This window comes from Pecten maximus, chromosome 19 (assembly GCF_902652985.1).
Source record: "Pecten maximus chromosome 19, xPecMax1.1, whole genome shotgun sequence".
NCBI classification, from domain to species: Eukaryota; Metazoa; Mollusca; class Bivalvia; order Pectinida; family Pectinidae; genus Pecten; species Pecten maximus.
In genome coordinates this window covers 20128301-20138662 of record NC_047033.1, presented here as the reverse complement: position 1 = coordinate 20138662, position 10362 = coordinate 20128301, and the positions used below count along the sequence as shown (strand labels likewise).

Sequence of the window (10362 nt, the reverse complement as noted above, 5' to 3'; positions counted from 1 at the left end):
CTTAAAATGAATTATAAAACATTAACCAAAAGAATATGTCCGGAGTTATATATGCGCATAGAGTACAAAATTCACTATTGGAATTTTCCTCACTACATGACAGTTGGTAAGATGCAGAAATACTTATAAGGAAATCGTTTGCTTTCAAACGTTAGGTGAACGTTACTATACGTATGCTTAAGAATTTTATTGAATATAATGAAACACTGCTTTCTGAACGCAGATAGACCCAGAAATCTAATTTTCAAATGTACAGATTTTGATATTATATATGTACCCTTTGTCTGATCTTCCATGAAATTAGTAAATTAATGTATTTTTAAATCATTAGGTTTGCACACCAACGCTATCACGAATGTTTTGCCTCATATATGAAGGCTGCTAAATAGTGGGATTAACGTCTCCAAACGAGACCAAGTGTGGTTTGAACACAGTTCCCTTGTAGTTAAGCTTCTGAACTCTGACCCCTATCTGAGAGAGTGTCCTAGGCTCGGCTATAACCGGAACAAGGACGTCAATCAACCCCTCTCTGAGTATAATGATGATCGTTATAATTCCAACTTTTAACTTAACTTTAGAACAAATGTCGTGTTATGTTATGACCACCGGTACAGTTGAAAGTTTCTTTTATATTAAATTCAATTCGACTTTACTGGAATCGGACTTTTATAACCACAACTGTATTTTTATATATAAATGTATTTTACCTACACATATCGTCATGAAAACATCACCCATTGTCGCAATGATCATCCCTAAACGTCGTGTTACGGTAACGCGACTTAAATACATGTACAAGGTCAAGTGATCTCAGGTTTTCGGTCTTGATTTCTTTCTTTTACAGCCCTCCCCACAGGAAAGTTATTGCTTTGCCCAATGGACTATTGTTATGTACGTATGGTTATTGAACACATATTCGGACATTATGTAAACGTGTTCCAAGCGTGCAAAATAAGGTAAAGTCAACACAAATTATCATTCTAAATGCTGTACAAGGCTCGTCGTTTCAAGAAAACAGGACAACGTAACTATTCGGACATCGTTAAATGACCGACTTAAATTGTCCAAACACTTAACTTAACTCTTTCACCCCTCATTTCATTTCTCTGCATACAAATACAAAATAACTTGTCTACGCGCATGGTATTATCACCAAAATGATTCAAACTGATATCATTTTGTTATCTGTGCTGAAACACATTAGTTCGTTCATTTATTTCACCAGCAGTTTTATATCATAAGCACCAGCATTTAAACTATGCCGTTTATCTTTATTTTTAAGATATTTCTTGTTTATTATTTTACTGAGCTCCTGCAAACTGTCAGACTGTTGGTATGGTAGATATATGCCATTTTGTGATTTCGTTATTTCTCCCAAAATAACGATATTTATTGCCCCGTCAACATCGTCTTTTCGCATCGCCGAAACGAAATAACGAAAAAGCGAGAAAAACTCGCAGGACGTTTCAGCCATCATATGTTGGGCAGTTATATCCCGAACAGTTGTTACTTGGTATTTGGTACATATTAACCTAAATATGTTGAAGAACACTTTAACCTGCCATTGTAAAATTATTTTATGGTATTACTCATTTGATCATATTGTTTTTTATGTATAAGTTACATTGACAGGCGAGAAAACATTCGCCTGACCGCTGAATACAACCCATACTTCCTGACCTTTTACTTTTCGTTAAATATATTTTAACTTATGTTTACATTTTGCATAGGAAACCAAAAAAAACGGACAGGCGACCCCATACCTTTATTTCGAATCTCGATCGCCTAGGTTAATGGCGAGTGTGTCAGGGTACCATGGAGCCACCACAGGCGCTTGCATAGAAAATGCGATTTTCAAAAAAAAAAAAAAAAAAAAAATGATATGACAGTCGTATCTGTTGTTAAGCTGTTCTGTATTACACAGTACACATACCACTGATATCATATTTTTTTTAATTCTCATTTTCTATGCAAGCACCTGTGGGAGCCACCCGATCACCATAACGCTGTCATTGTTAATGTGTCCCGTGAGTTCATTAGTTATACGATATGTCCTTGTGTCGCTTTAATATGTTTTTAATTTGATGACTTGACCCAAATGTTTGTGACAATCTCCGTTTTTTATCATATTAATTCTTTTCATAGTGACAATGGATACACGGTTGGATAACTCTGTTTTGTTATCGAGCTCTTTGGTATGCTATTACCATTCTCATTAAAATGTTCAGCTTCATGTTCTATCTATTGAAATTTGAATAATTAATTGTATCCCGAAGATATGCTATCGAGCTCCGGAATTATAATTTAAATCTAACTTCCTGTCTTGTAAGCGATCACTATATTAAGACTCGGTAGTTATGTTTTAATAGGTTTTAATAGGATAATAATGGACGCGGGCATTACTGCCTCTGAATCCACATCAGAGATGAAAGACAACAAATGTTTGTTGTTTGTTGTCGATAATGTTTGTTGTTTGTTGTCGTCAGGTCGACATATTTCTGTACCGTGTGTGTTATTGCGTCCATACTTTTGAAGTGCGGTGTATCCGCTGTTTGCTATACGTAGCTTCTTTAAAGAAATTCAAGATGTTTTGTATATCATATCATTCAAAAATATATTCATTTGTGCTTATTACATTTTATGTCTGTTGATACAGGTGACGAAGAACTAATTTCAAAGGAAATGGGAAAATATTTTGGACGCCATTGTTAAGGAACCACCGTGAATCCACCACGATGAATGTCCAGAGTGTTCGATATCAAACGAGGACATATTTGTTACTGGTGCTACTTGCGTTTTGCCTTTTAAAAGCTCTGACCGTGGTCATATCAAGTGACTCAACTGAGTATGTTTCATACTCTGAATATAATTATCCGTTAGAAATGAATTTCACAGAAATTGGAATGAAAGAACAACAACCTCCTCCGGAAGTCATAAATCCACATCCATTTCAGTATATACATTTTAAAAAGAAATGTCATTTCAAGGAAGGAAGAAAAACGTCACTTCTGGTTTTAGTGAAGTCTTCTTCGAGCAATTTCCATTTGCGTGAAGCTATTCGAAAGACATGGGGGAAGTTAACGGAGGAAGATAACGTTGAAATTCTGTATCTCCTCGCCTACCGCGCGGACCAGCAATCGGGACGTTGATCAAGAAGCTGCGATTTATGGCGATATTGTACAGGAAAATTTTGCTGATTCATACATGAACAATACGTATAAAACTATTATGGGCTTTAACTGGGCTAATAATTACTGTGACCAAGCCACACACGTTATTTTTGTTGACGATGATCATTATTTACATTTACCTACCGTTCTGAATTACATAGAGAAAGTGGGCATATCAAGCGGTGATGACCTTATGATTGGGAACTTGGTATCAAACGGTGTGCCGTATAGGGACAAATCCTCAAAATGGCATCTCTCTTTTGAGCAGTATCCCTTTGATAGACTACCGTTGTATTTGGCAGGAGCTGCGTTCCTGATGACTCGTGAAACAGTAAGGAAAATGTCGGTTGCGTTTCCACATGTAAAATATATGGGAATAGATGACTTGTACCTAGGCATAGTGGCACGTAAGGTACGTATAGAACTACGTCACGAGCGTACATTTGTCATACCACATTATCTAATGCACACAGACCCCTCACAAATGGTTTATGGCGAATTCAAGCAGTTGGAGGCCTTCAAAATAGTTCATCGTTTCCTCAAGTATTCTCAAACAGTGAAAATGTGTGCTTTTACTTGGAAGTGTCAGTTTGCGTTTTTGGTTTAAAATCTAAATACTTCCACTGGACTCAATCTCCGATGTTTTCTACTTTCCTGGATAATATTATGGCAAACTTGAAGACTTTGAAACCGCCGTTTTGTGGGGGGAAACAAAAAGATTACATGTAGTTTGATTCTTTGGTGTGCAACAGATGAATCAAGAGGTTGCCATACCGTTTAATTGGCTGGTTTAGAACTTGATTGTCTCATCAGCTTGGCGATTGGTCAGGGTATATCCCAAAGATGCAAATAGCGAATCATAACCCCCGGCTAATCGAGGATGGTTGGATTCGATCATAGACAAAAACACAGGAACATTCGTCAAATAGTTCAATTTGTGAGAAATGTATACATTCTTCACACTATCAATGATCCCCTAGTCACCAATTGAAACGAGTTCTTTTTATAATAAATCTATTACGTGTGCCTCATGTCTCTTTAACTATATTGGCGTCCAACACCACACCATTGTTTCAGACGCTATCCACTGGCGGTTTAAATGTCATCGCTTAAATGGCGTCATTGAAAATAAGTCCATACATGGGCGTCGAAATTAGGCCCTTCGCTACTAGTAATGATTATGAAACAATATTTCAAACCCGATTAAACGAGGACGAAATATAAACAAAACAATGGATTTGTATGAAGAAATAATGGCCTTCCCTTTATGCGAGATGCATGCGTATTGTGAGTGTGTGTGTTTTGGAGTCTGCGGTATGGTCGTTTGTTTTTCCTTGTGATAGAGCAGAACTAATGCCGACTTTATAGTGCTACCTCGATGAAACGTACTACCGAAAACTCCCAGCAGTACAATTCACCCAGTCACATTAAATTGAAACTGCTGCCCCAAACAATGCACCACTACTTCTCCCAAATCATTCACCACTGAACACAGAACTGTTTTAAAGCCAATTGGATGTTTTTCAACCAAACAGGTTCCACTTATACAATTAAATCTCTTATTGAAATTTTAATTATTTTGTATCATTTTGATCCTTGAAAGTGTGTAGATAATGTAAAAAGATACAAGAGAGCAAATATTCATCATGACCACAACTCATCATTATCACAAATACAGGATTTTACCAACATCGACAAGATCTATGTTACGGGGTCTGAAGGAAATGACATGTGAGGTAATTAAGAAATTGAAAATATGTATCACCTAAATATACTAAATAGTACTGTCAAACCTGCATTAAGCGGTCATCCCAGAGACCAACAGAAATTGGCTGCTTAAGACAGGTGGCTGCTTAACCCAGGTTCACAAGAAACAACAATATAGCGTGTTGCCCAATCCTTTTGTCAACAATGTTATTGATTTTTCCTTATTATTATGCATTTGTTTATACATCTATGTTGATGTTGCCAATAAAATATTATGAAATGAAAAACAACAACACACGTTTTCATGATTTTATTGCTTCTTAAATCTGCAATTGTAGTTTGCTTGCTATATTTTACATATAGTTTGTTGTGTTCAGCCTCAGCTTTCATAATAGCATTCGGCATGTCTGTGTGACCTTTCTGACAATAAAAGATTTAATTTCATGTAGTGTTTGTTTTACATCACAGTAACTCAAATCTAGTCCATATGTTGTATCATCATCAGAATTATCAGAAGCATCAGAGTGATTTTCAGTATCAGTAATTTCCAGGACATCTGAGACATGGACTATAGGGCGATCCCAGTCAAATTCTACAGTATCAGCATCACACATATCCAAATCAGGGATGTTGATAATTCAAATGGCAACACAACTTGTGACAATTTCAACATAGATAGTGGTAGATCTACCCCCTCATCAAAATCATCATCTGTAATCAAATTCTCATCATCCGTATTCACACTCCAGTTGAGGACCGAGTCGGGCCCACACTTACGAAATCACTTTGTAATTGTGTCACTGTTGACCTCCTGCCATGCCTGATGTATCTAGCAAATTACATCAAGTATAGACGTTTGTTTCAGCAGAGCTTTCCCTGTTGTCTGCCCATTTCACTAAGCACGTGTCTCAAATGCTATAGCGAAAAAAGAAAAATCGAGCCCCTGGGTTGGGATTAATAGTACATGCATGTTATATAAGATACTCTGAAAAAAATCATATCCTTGTAAGTGACAAAATGTCTGAGTACGCTCTAAGGAAAGATTGGACAACAGTGCTAAAATGTCTGAGTGCGCTCTCTTGAAGGATTGGGCAAATGTGCCAAAATGTACGAGTACGTTCTCAAGAAGGATTAGACACCAGTGCCAAAATGTACGAGTACGCTCTAAGGAAAGATTGGACAACAGTGACAAAATGTACGAGTACGCTCTAAGGAAAGATTGGACAACAGTGCCAAAATGTACGAGTACTCTCTCAGGAATAATTGGACAACAGTGCCAAAATGTACGAGTACGCTCTCGGGAAGGATTGGACAACAGTGCCAAAACGTACGAGTACGCTCTCAGGAAGATCGGACAACAGAGTCGAAATGTCCGATTGCGCTCTCAGGAAGTATTGACCAACAGACGAACCTAGCGTGATATAATTATTAAGAATTGTCAAACTTAATCGTCTCTTAAACTCTGCCTTTAAAATGAATTATCTTTGTAGTGGCGGGAGAGTTTGGTAGATAGGGATTACCAATCACCTGCATTGTAAGCCTTTTATTACATTTTTTGTTACACTGTCTATACACTTCTTTAATACATACAATATCAATATACACGTGCGAATGTATCAATGTCTAAATTAGCATTATCTGGTATATCTGACTTTATAAGTACGTTATTTAGTCTCTTATGTATATTGAATCATTTGCATATATCGTAGAGGAGCAAAACAAATTTAATTAAATTGCAGATAAGCTGTATTGAGATTGAAATTGGCTTAAGACAGAATTTTGAATAAGAAAGACTTCCATGTGACACAAAAGACAAGAATTTAAACCAAACACTAAAATATCGTAAACGACTGGAAATAACAAGTTGTATCTTAACTGTGTTTATCTGTGAGAGTACCTATTGTTGCTGTAATTATATGTTGGTTCTCTATATTTTTTTTGTCCCAATACTAGTACATTGTATTAGCTGGCACGAGCTAATGTTACTTGTTAGTATGCATGCGACGTTAAAGTTTCTTGTATCATGTATCATGAAAAAAAAGAGAATTAAGTTGCGCACATATAAAGAAATCAGCCCACATCGGATTAGTATTTTTGACGTAGTAATTTATTAAGGATCATGTACTCGATACTCATGTATACTTTATTTCTAGATGCTACATAAGATTTAATGAATGTTTCTGAATGCGATGAGACCAGAATAAATTACCATTAATTCGCACAGAGAAATATGTTTCTAACAGCTGTATTTGTATTAAGGAATTGCCAAATATATATCATTTCTTTGTATATTAGATCTTTTAATAAGAATTTAACTAAAATTCACCAAATACAGTACAGTGCAACGGGCGATAAAATATGAAAAGGCCATTTTTATTTTTTAGCATTTCGTGTCTAATATTCAAGGTAACAATGTAAAATATACCCATGAACATTGTCTGCTTTAAAAATATCTTTGGATATCCCTTAATCAACAACAAACTTCGGCCCGTAATTGGATCTTCAATGTTTTTTTTCAACGTGATTAAGTATACCCTCACATTTTGTGTGGAAAATAATGCCAAGTGAATTATTTAATGAAACTATGGATTTCGCCAGGGGTCTCTGGTTTTCCCGCTCCTCTTTTTGTTAAACAAAACCATCCATCTTACCTGAACGTGTATAATATTTTTAATGGGCTTTTGTTTGTATTCATGAACAGGTCGTAAACTGTCTTTTTGTACTCCGTCACCTTGGCGACACATACATTCCAGGGTACTTTTTAACATCATCTGATATGTTTCAGGTCACGCGCCCCAGAGTCTTGTGTCAATATGGGTCAGGAGAGTTTGCACGTTTGATCTTACACGTATGTGTTAAGCTTGACACATCTTTTTGTAGTGGTTATGTCGTTTTTGCAACCAAACACTGACATTTTAAATATATCTACTTAAATCTCCGCGTTAATACGTGAGAAGAGGCTATCGCGAAGGAGCTTGTTACCAAATCCTCTAGTACACTTTTGATTCATTGTATTCTACAACTTATTCTCAAATAAATATTGCTTTAAAAAAAATCCTTCACGATTATTTGAATGAAAATAACACCTTTGGATGGCGGCCAAACTATCGGTTAGTGTACCTTTCGGAGCCCAATGAATAAAAAAAATTCAGCGTTCTCGAACTTATGTATTTACGAATATGTCTGAATTGTTAAGTTCGCGAAATGAAGTATTTGCGAAACTGATTTACAGTATATAATAGCCGATATATAGCCGATAAATACCACTGCAATTTTTAAAGAGACGGAAGCTGCATATGTATTTTTAGACTGTCTCTAGAATATTAAAGTTATGAATAATATTGAGCAGCATGATTTTGGTCACTAGTCTGAATCTAAGTTTCAAACTAGGGACAGATAATCTAGTATAAGATTGGCAATTCTTAACAAACAAAACTTGGGTCTGGTGGCCAGTCTAATATATTTGTTTGCTAAATTATCCATCTTTGAATATTTTCATTTATCACAAGGAGACAATCACGAACGTACCGCAACCTCCCGAAACGCACACAAAACGTACCAGAGGCCGTCCTTAAATGGTCATAGCTGTTAACAAATCATACTCACACAGGAGAGGCCGTCCTTAAATGGCCATAGCTGTTAACAAATCATACTCACACAGGAGAGGCCGTCCTTAAATGATCATAGCTGTTAACAACTCATACTCACACAGGAGAGGCCGTCCTTAAATGGCCATAGCTGTTAACAAATCATACTCACACAGGAGAGGCCGTCCTTAAATGATCATAGCTGTTAACAAATCATACTCACACAGGGGAGGCCGTCCTTAAATGGTCATAGCTGTTGATAGGACGTTAAACTATACAAAACAAATCATACTCACACAGGAGAGGCCGTCCTTAAATGGTCATAGCTGTTAACAAATCATACTCACACAGGAGAGGCCGTCCTTAAATGGTCAAAGCTGTTAACAAATCATACTCACACAGGAGAGGCCGTCCTTAAATGACTATAGCTGTTAACAAATCATACTCACACAGGAGAGGCCGTCCTTAAATGGTCATAGCTGTTAACAAATCATACTCACACATTAAACAATACAAACCAAACCAAATCCATCCAGGTGGGGGGTGGGGGGGTGGGGGGGGGCGTCATTAAATGACCATTGTTATTGATAGGACGTTACACTATAGTAGATTACATTTCGCCACATTTGCGAGACAGCTTAAATTGAATTATTCTGATCTCGCCTGTTGGCGCGGATGGGCGTGCGCGAGGGTCTTATTGCGGGAATCGGGGAATAGTTTTGTGCAGTTTTGATATTGCACTAGGCGAGGGGAGACAACCTAAATAGTGTTAATACATTTTGCCTCCCCTATATCACACAACTTACAATACTATGGTTTTACATTTAAGAATAGGTGTAAATCTGTATGACATTTAAATGCGTTGAATCAGTATCATTTATTGATAACAGAGGCATAAAATCATATATGCATGCAAAAAATCATTTTGTATTCTAGAACTGAGACACTTCAAATCTAACAGTTCGTGTCAACTACACAATTCGTTATTCTTTTAAGCAACATGATATTTTATATATCCCATATCTTTATATACACAGCTTTTCTACTTTATAATAACAAATTATTCACAACCTCAGCGCCTCGAATCTCGAATATCATAAATCCTGTGTAATATAAAACAATAAAGTTATTGTTTATACTAAAGTCGAGCCAAATTGGTAGACACATTCTATTTTCCCGGTTATCCCAGTAGTGATGTTTGTGGGGAATACAATCACCGAATTTATTTATTCTAATTTAGGGCGAACTTTACCTGTTCCTGGCCAAAGAGAAGATGCTCTTTAAAAGTCACATTAAAGCCACATACTCCTGAAGAAACATATATCAATGTTTACATTTTGAGCTTTTTACAGTTTTTGGACTTGATACATACCTAACAGATTATCAGGAGTCAGAAACTGAAAGAAAATGAGTATTTATGCAAGTAAACGTGGAATTCCCAAGAATAATAACTGTGACTGCCGGACCAAGTTTCTCTGAAAATAAGTCCACAATGCAACGGCCCGTTTTACAGTCCATACAAAATGGCGGAACGCTGAAAGCGTGGACTTGCGAAAACGCAGACAAATTCTGCCAAAAAAAGACGACAAAAGTGAGTATAATCGGCAAAACCCGAGGATCTCCTAAGGAAAGGAAATGATTCGTTGGAAATTAGCGAGAGAAGAAAAGGGAATAGACTCTAATTCCGATTTTGCCCGACGTCTATTGGATTACTGGTTAGCTTTTGAACATTGTCAACTTCACCGATCTAAAATGTTATCGATGTTTTGTTGTATGCATATTGCTACATTTGTGTTTAAATGTAAATTATGTTTATTTTGTTCAGTTATTACGCGTATGATCTGTTAATATGTTTAAATGAAGCAAAATTAGGCAAAGTTCACGTTTGCTCGGTATGT

At 36.5% G+C, this 10362-nt stretch overlaps 1 pseudogene; it reads left to right on the top strand.

The window, feature by feature from the left end:
• Positions 1-2662: 2662 nt before the first annotated feature.
• On the top strand, positions 2663-5315 carry LOC117317289 (annotated as a pseudogene).
• The last annotated feature ends 5047 nt before the right edge of the window (positions 5316-10362 follow it).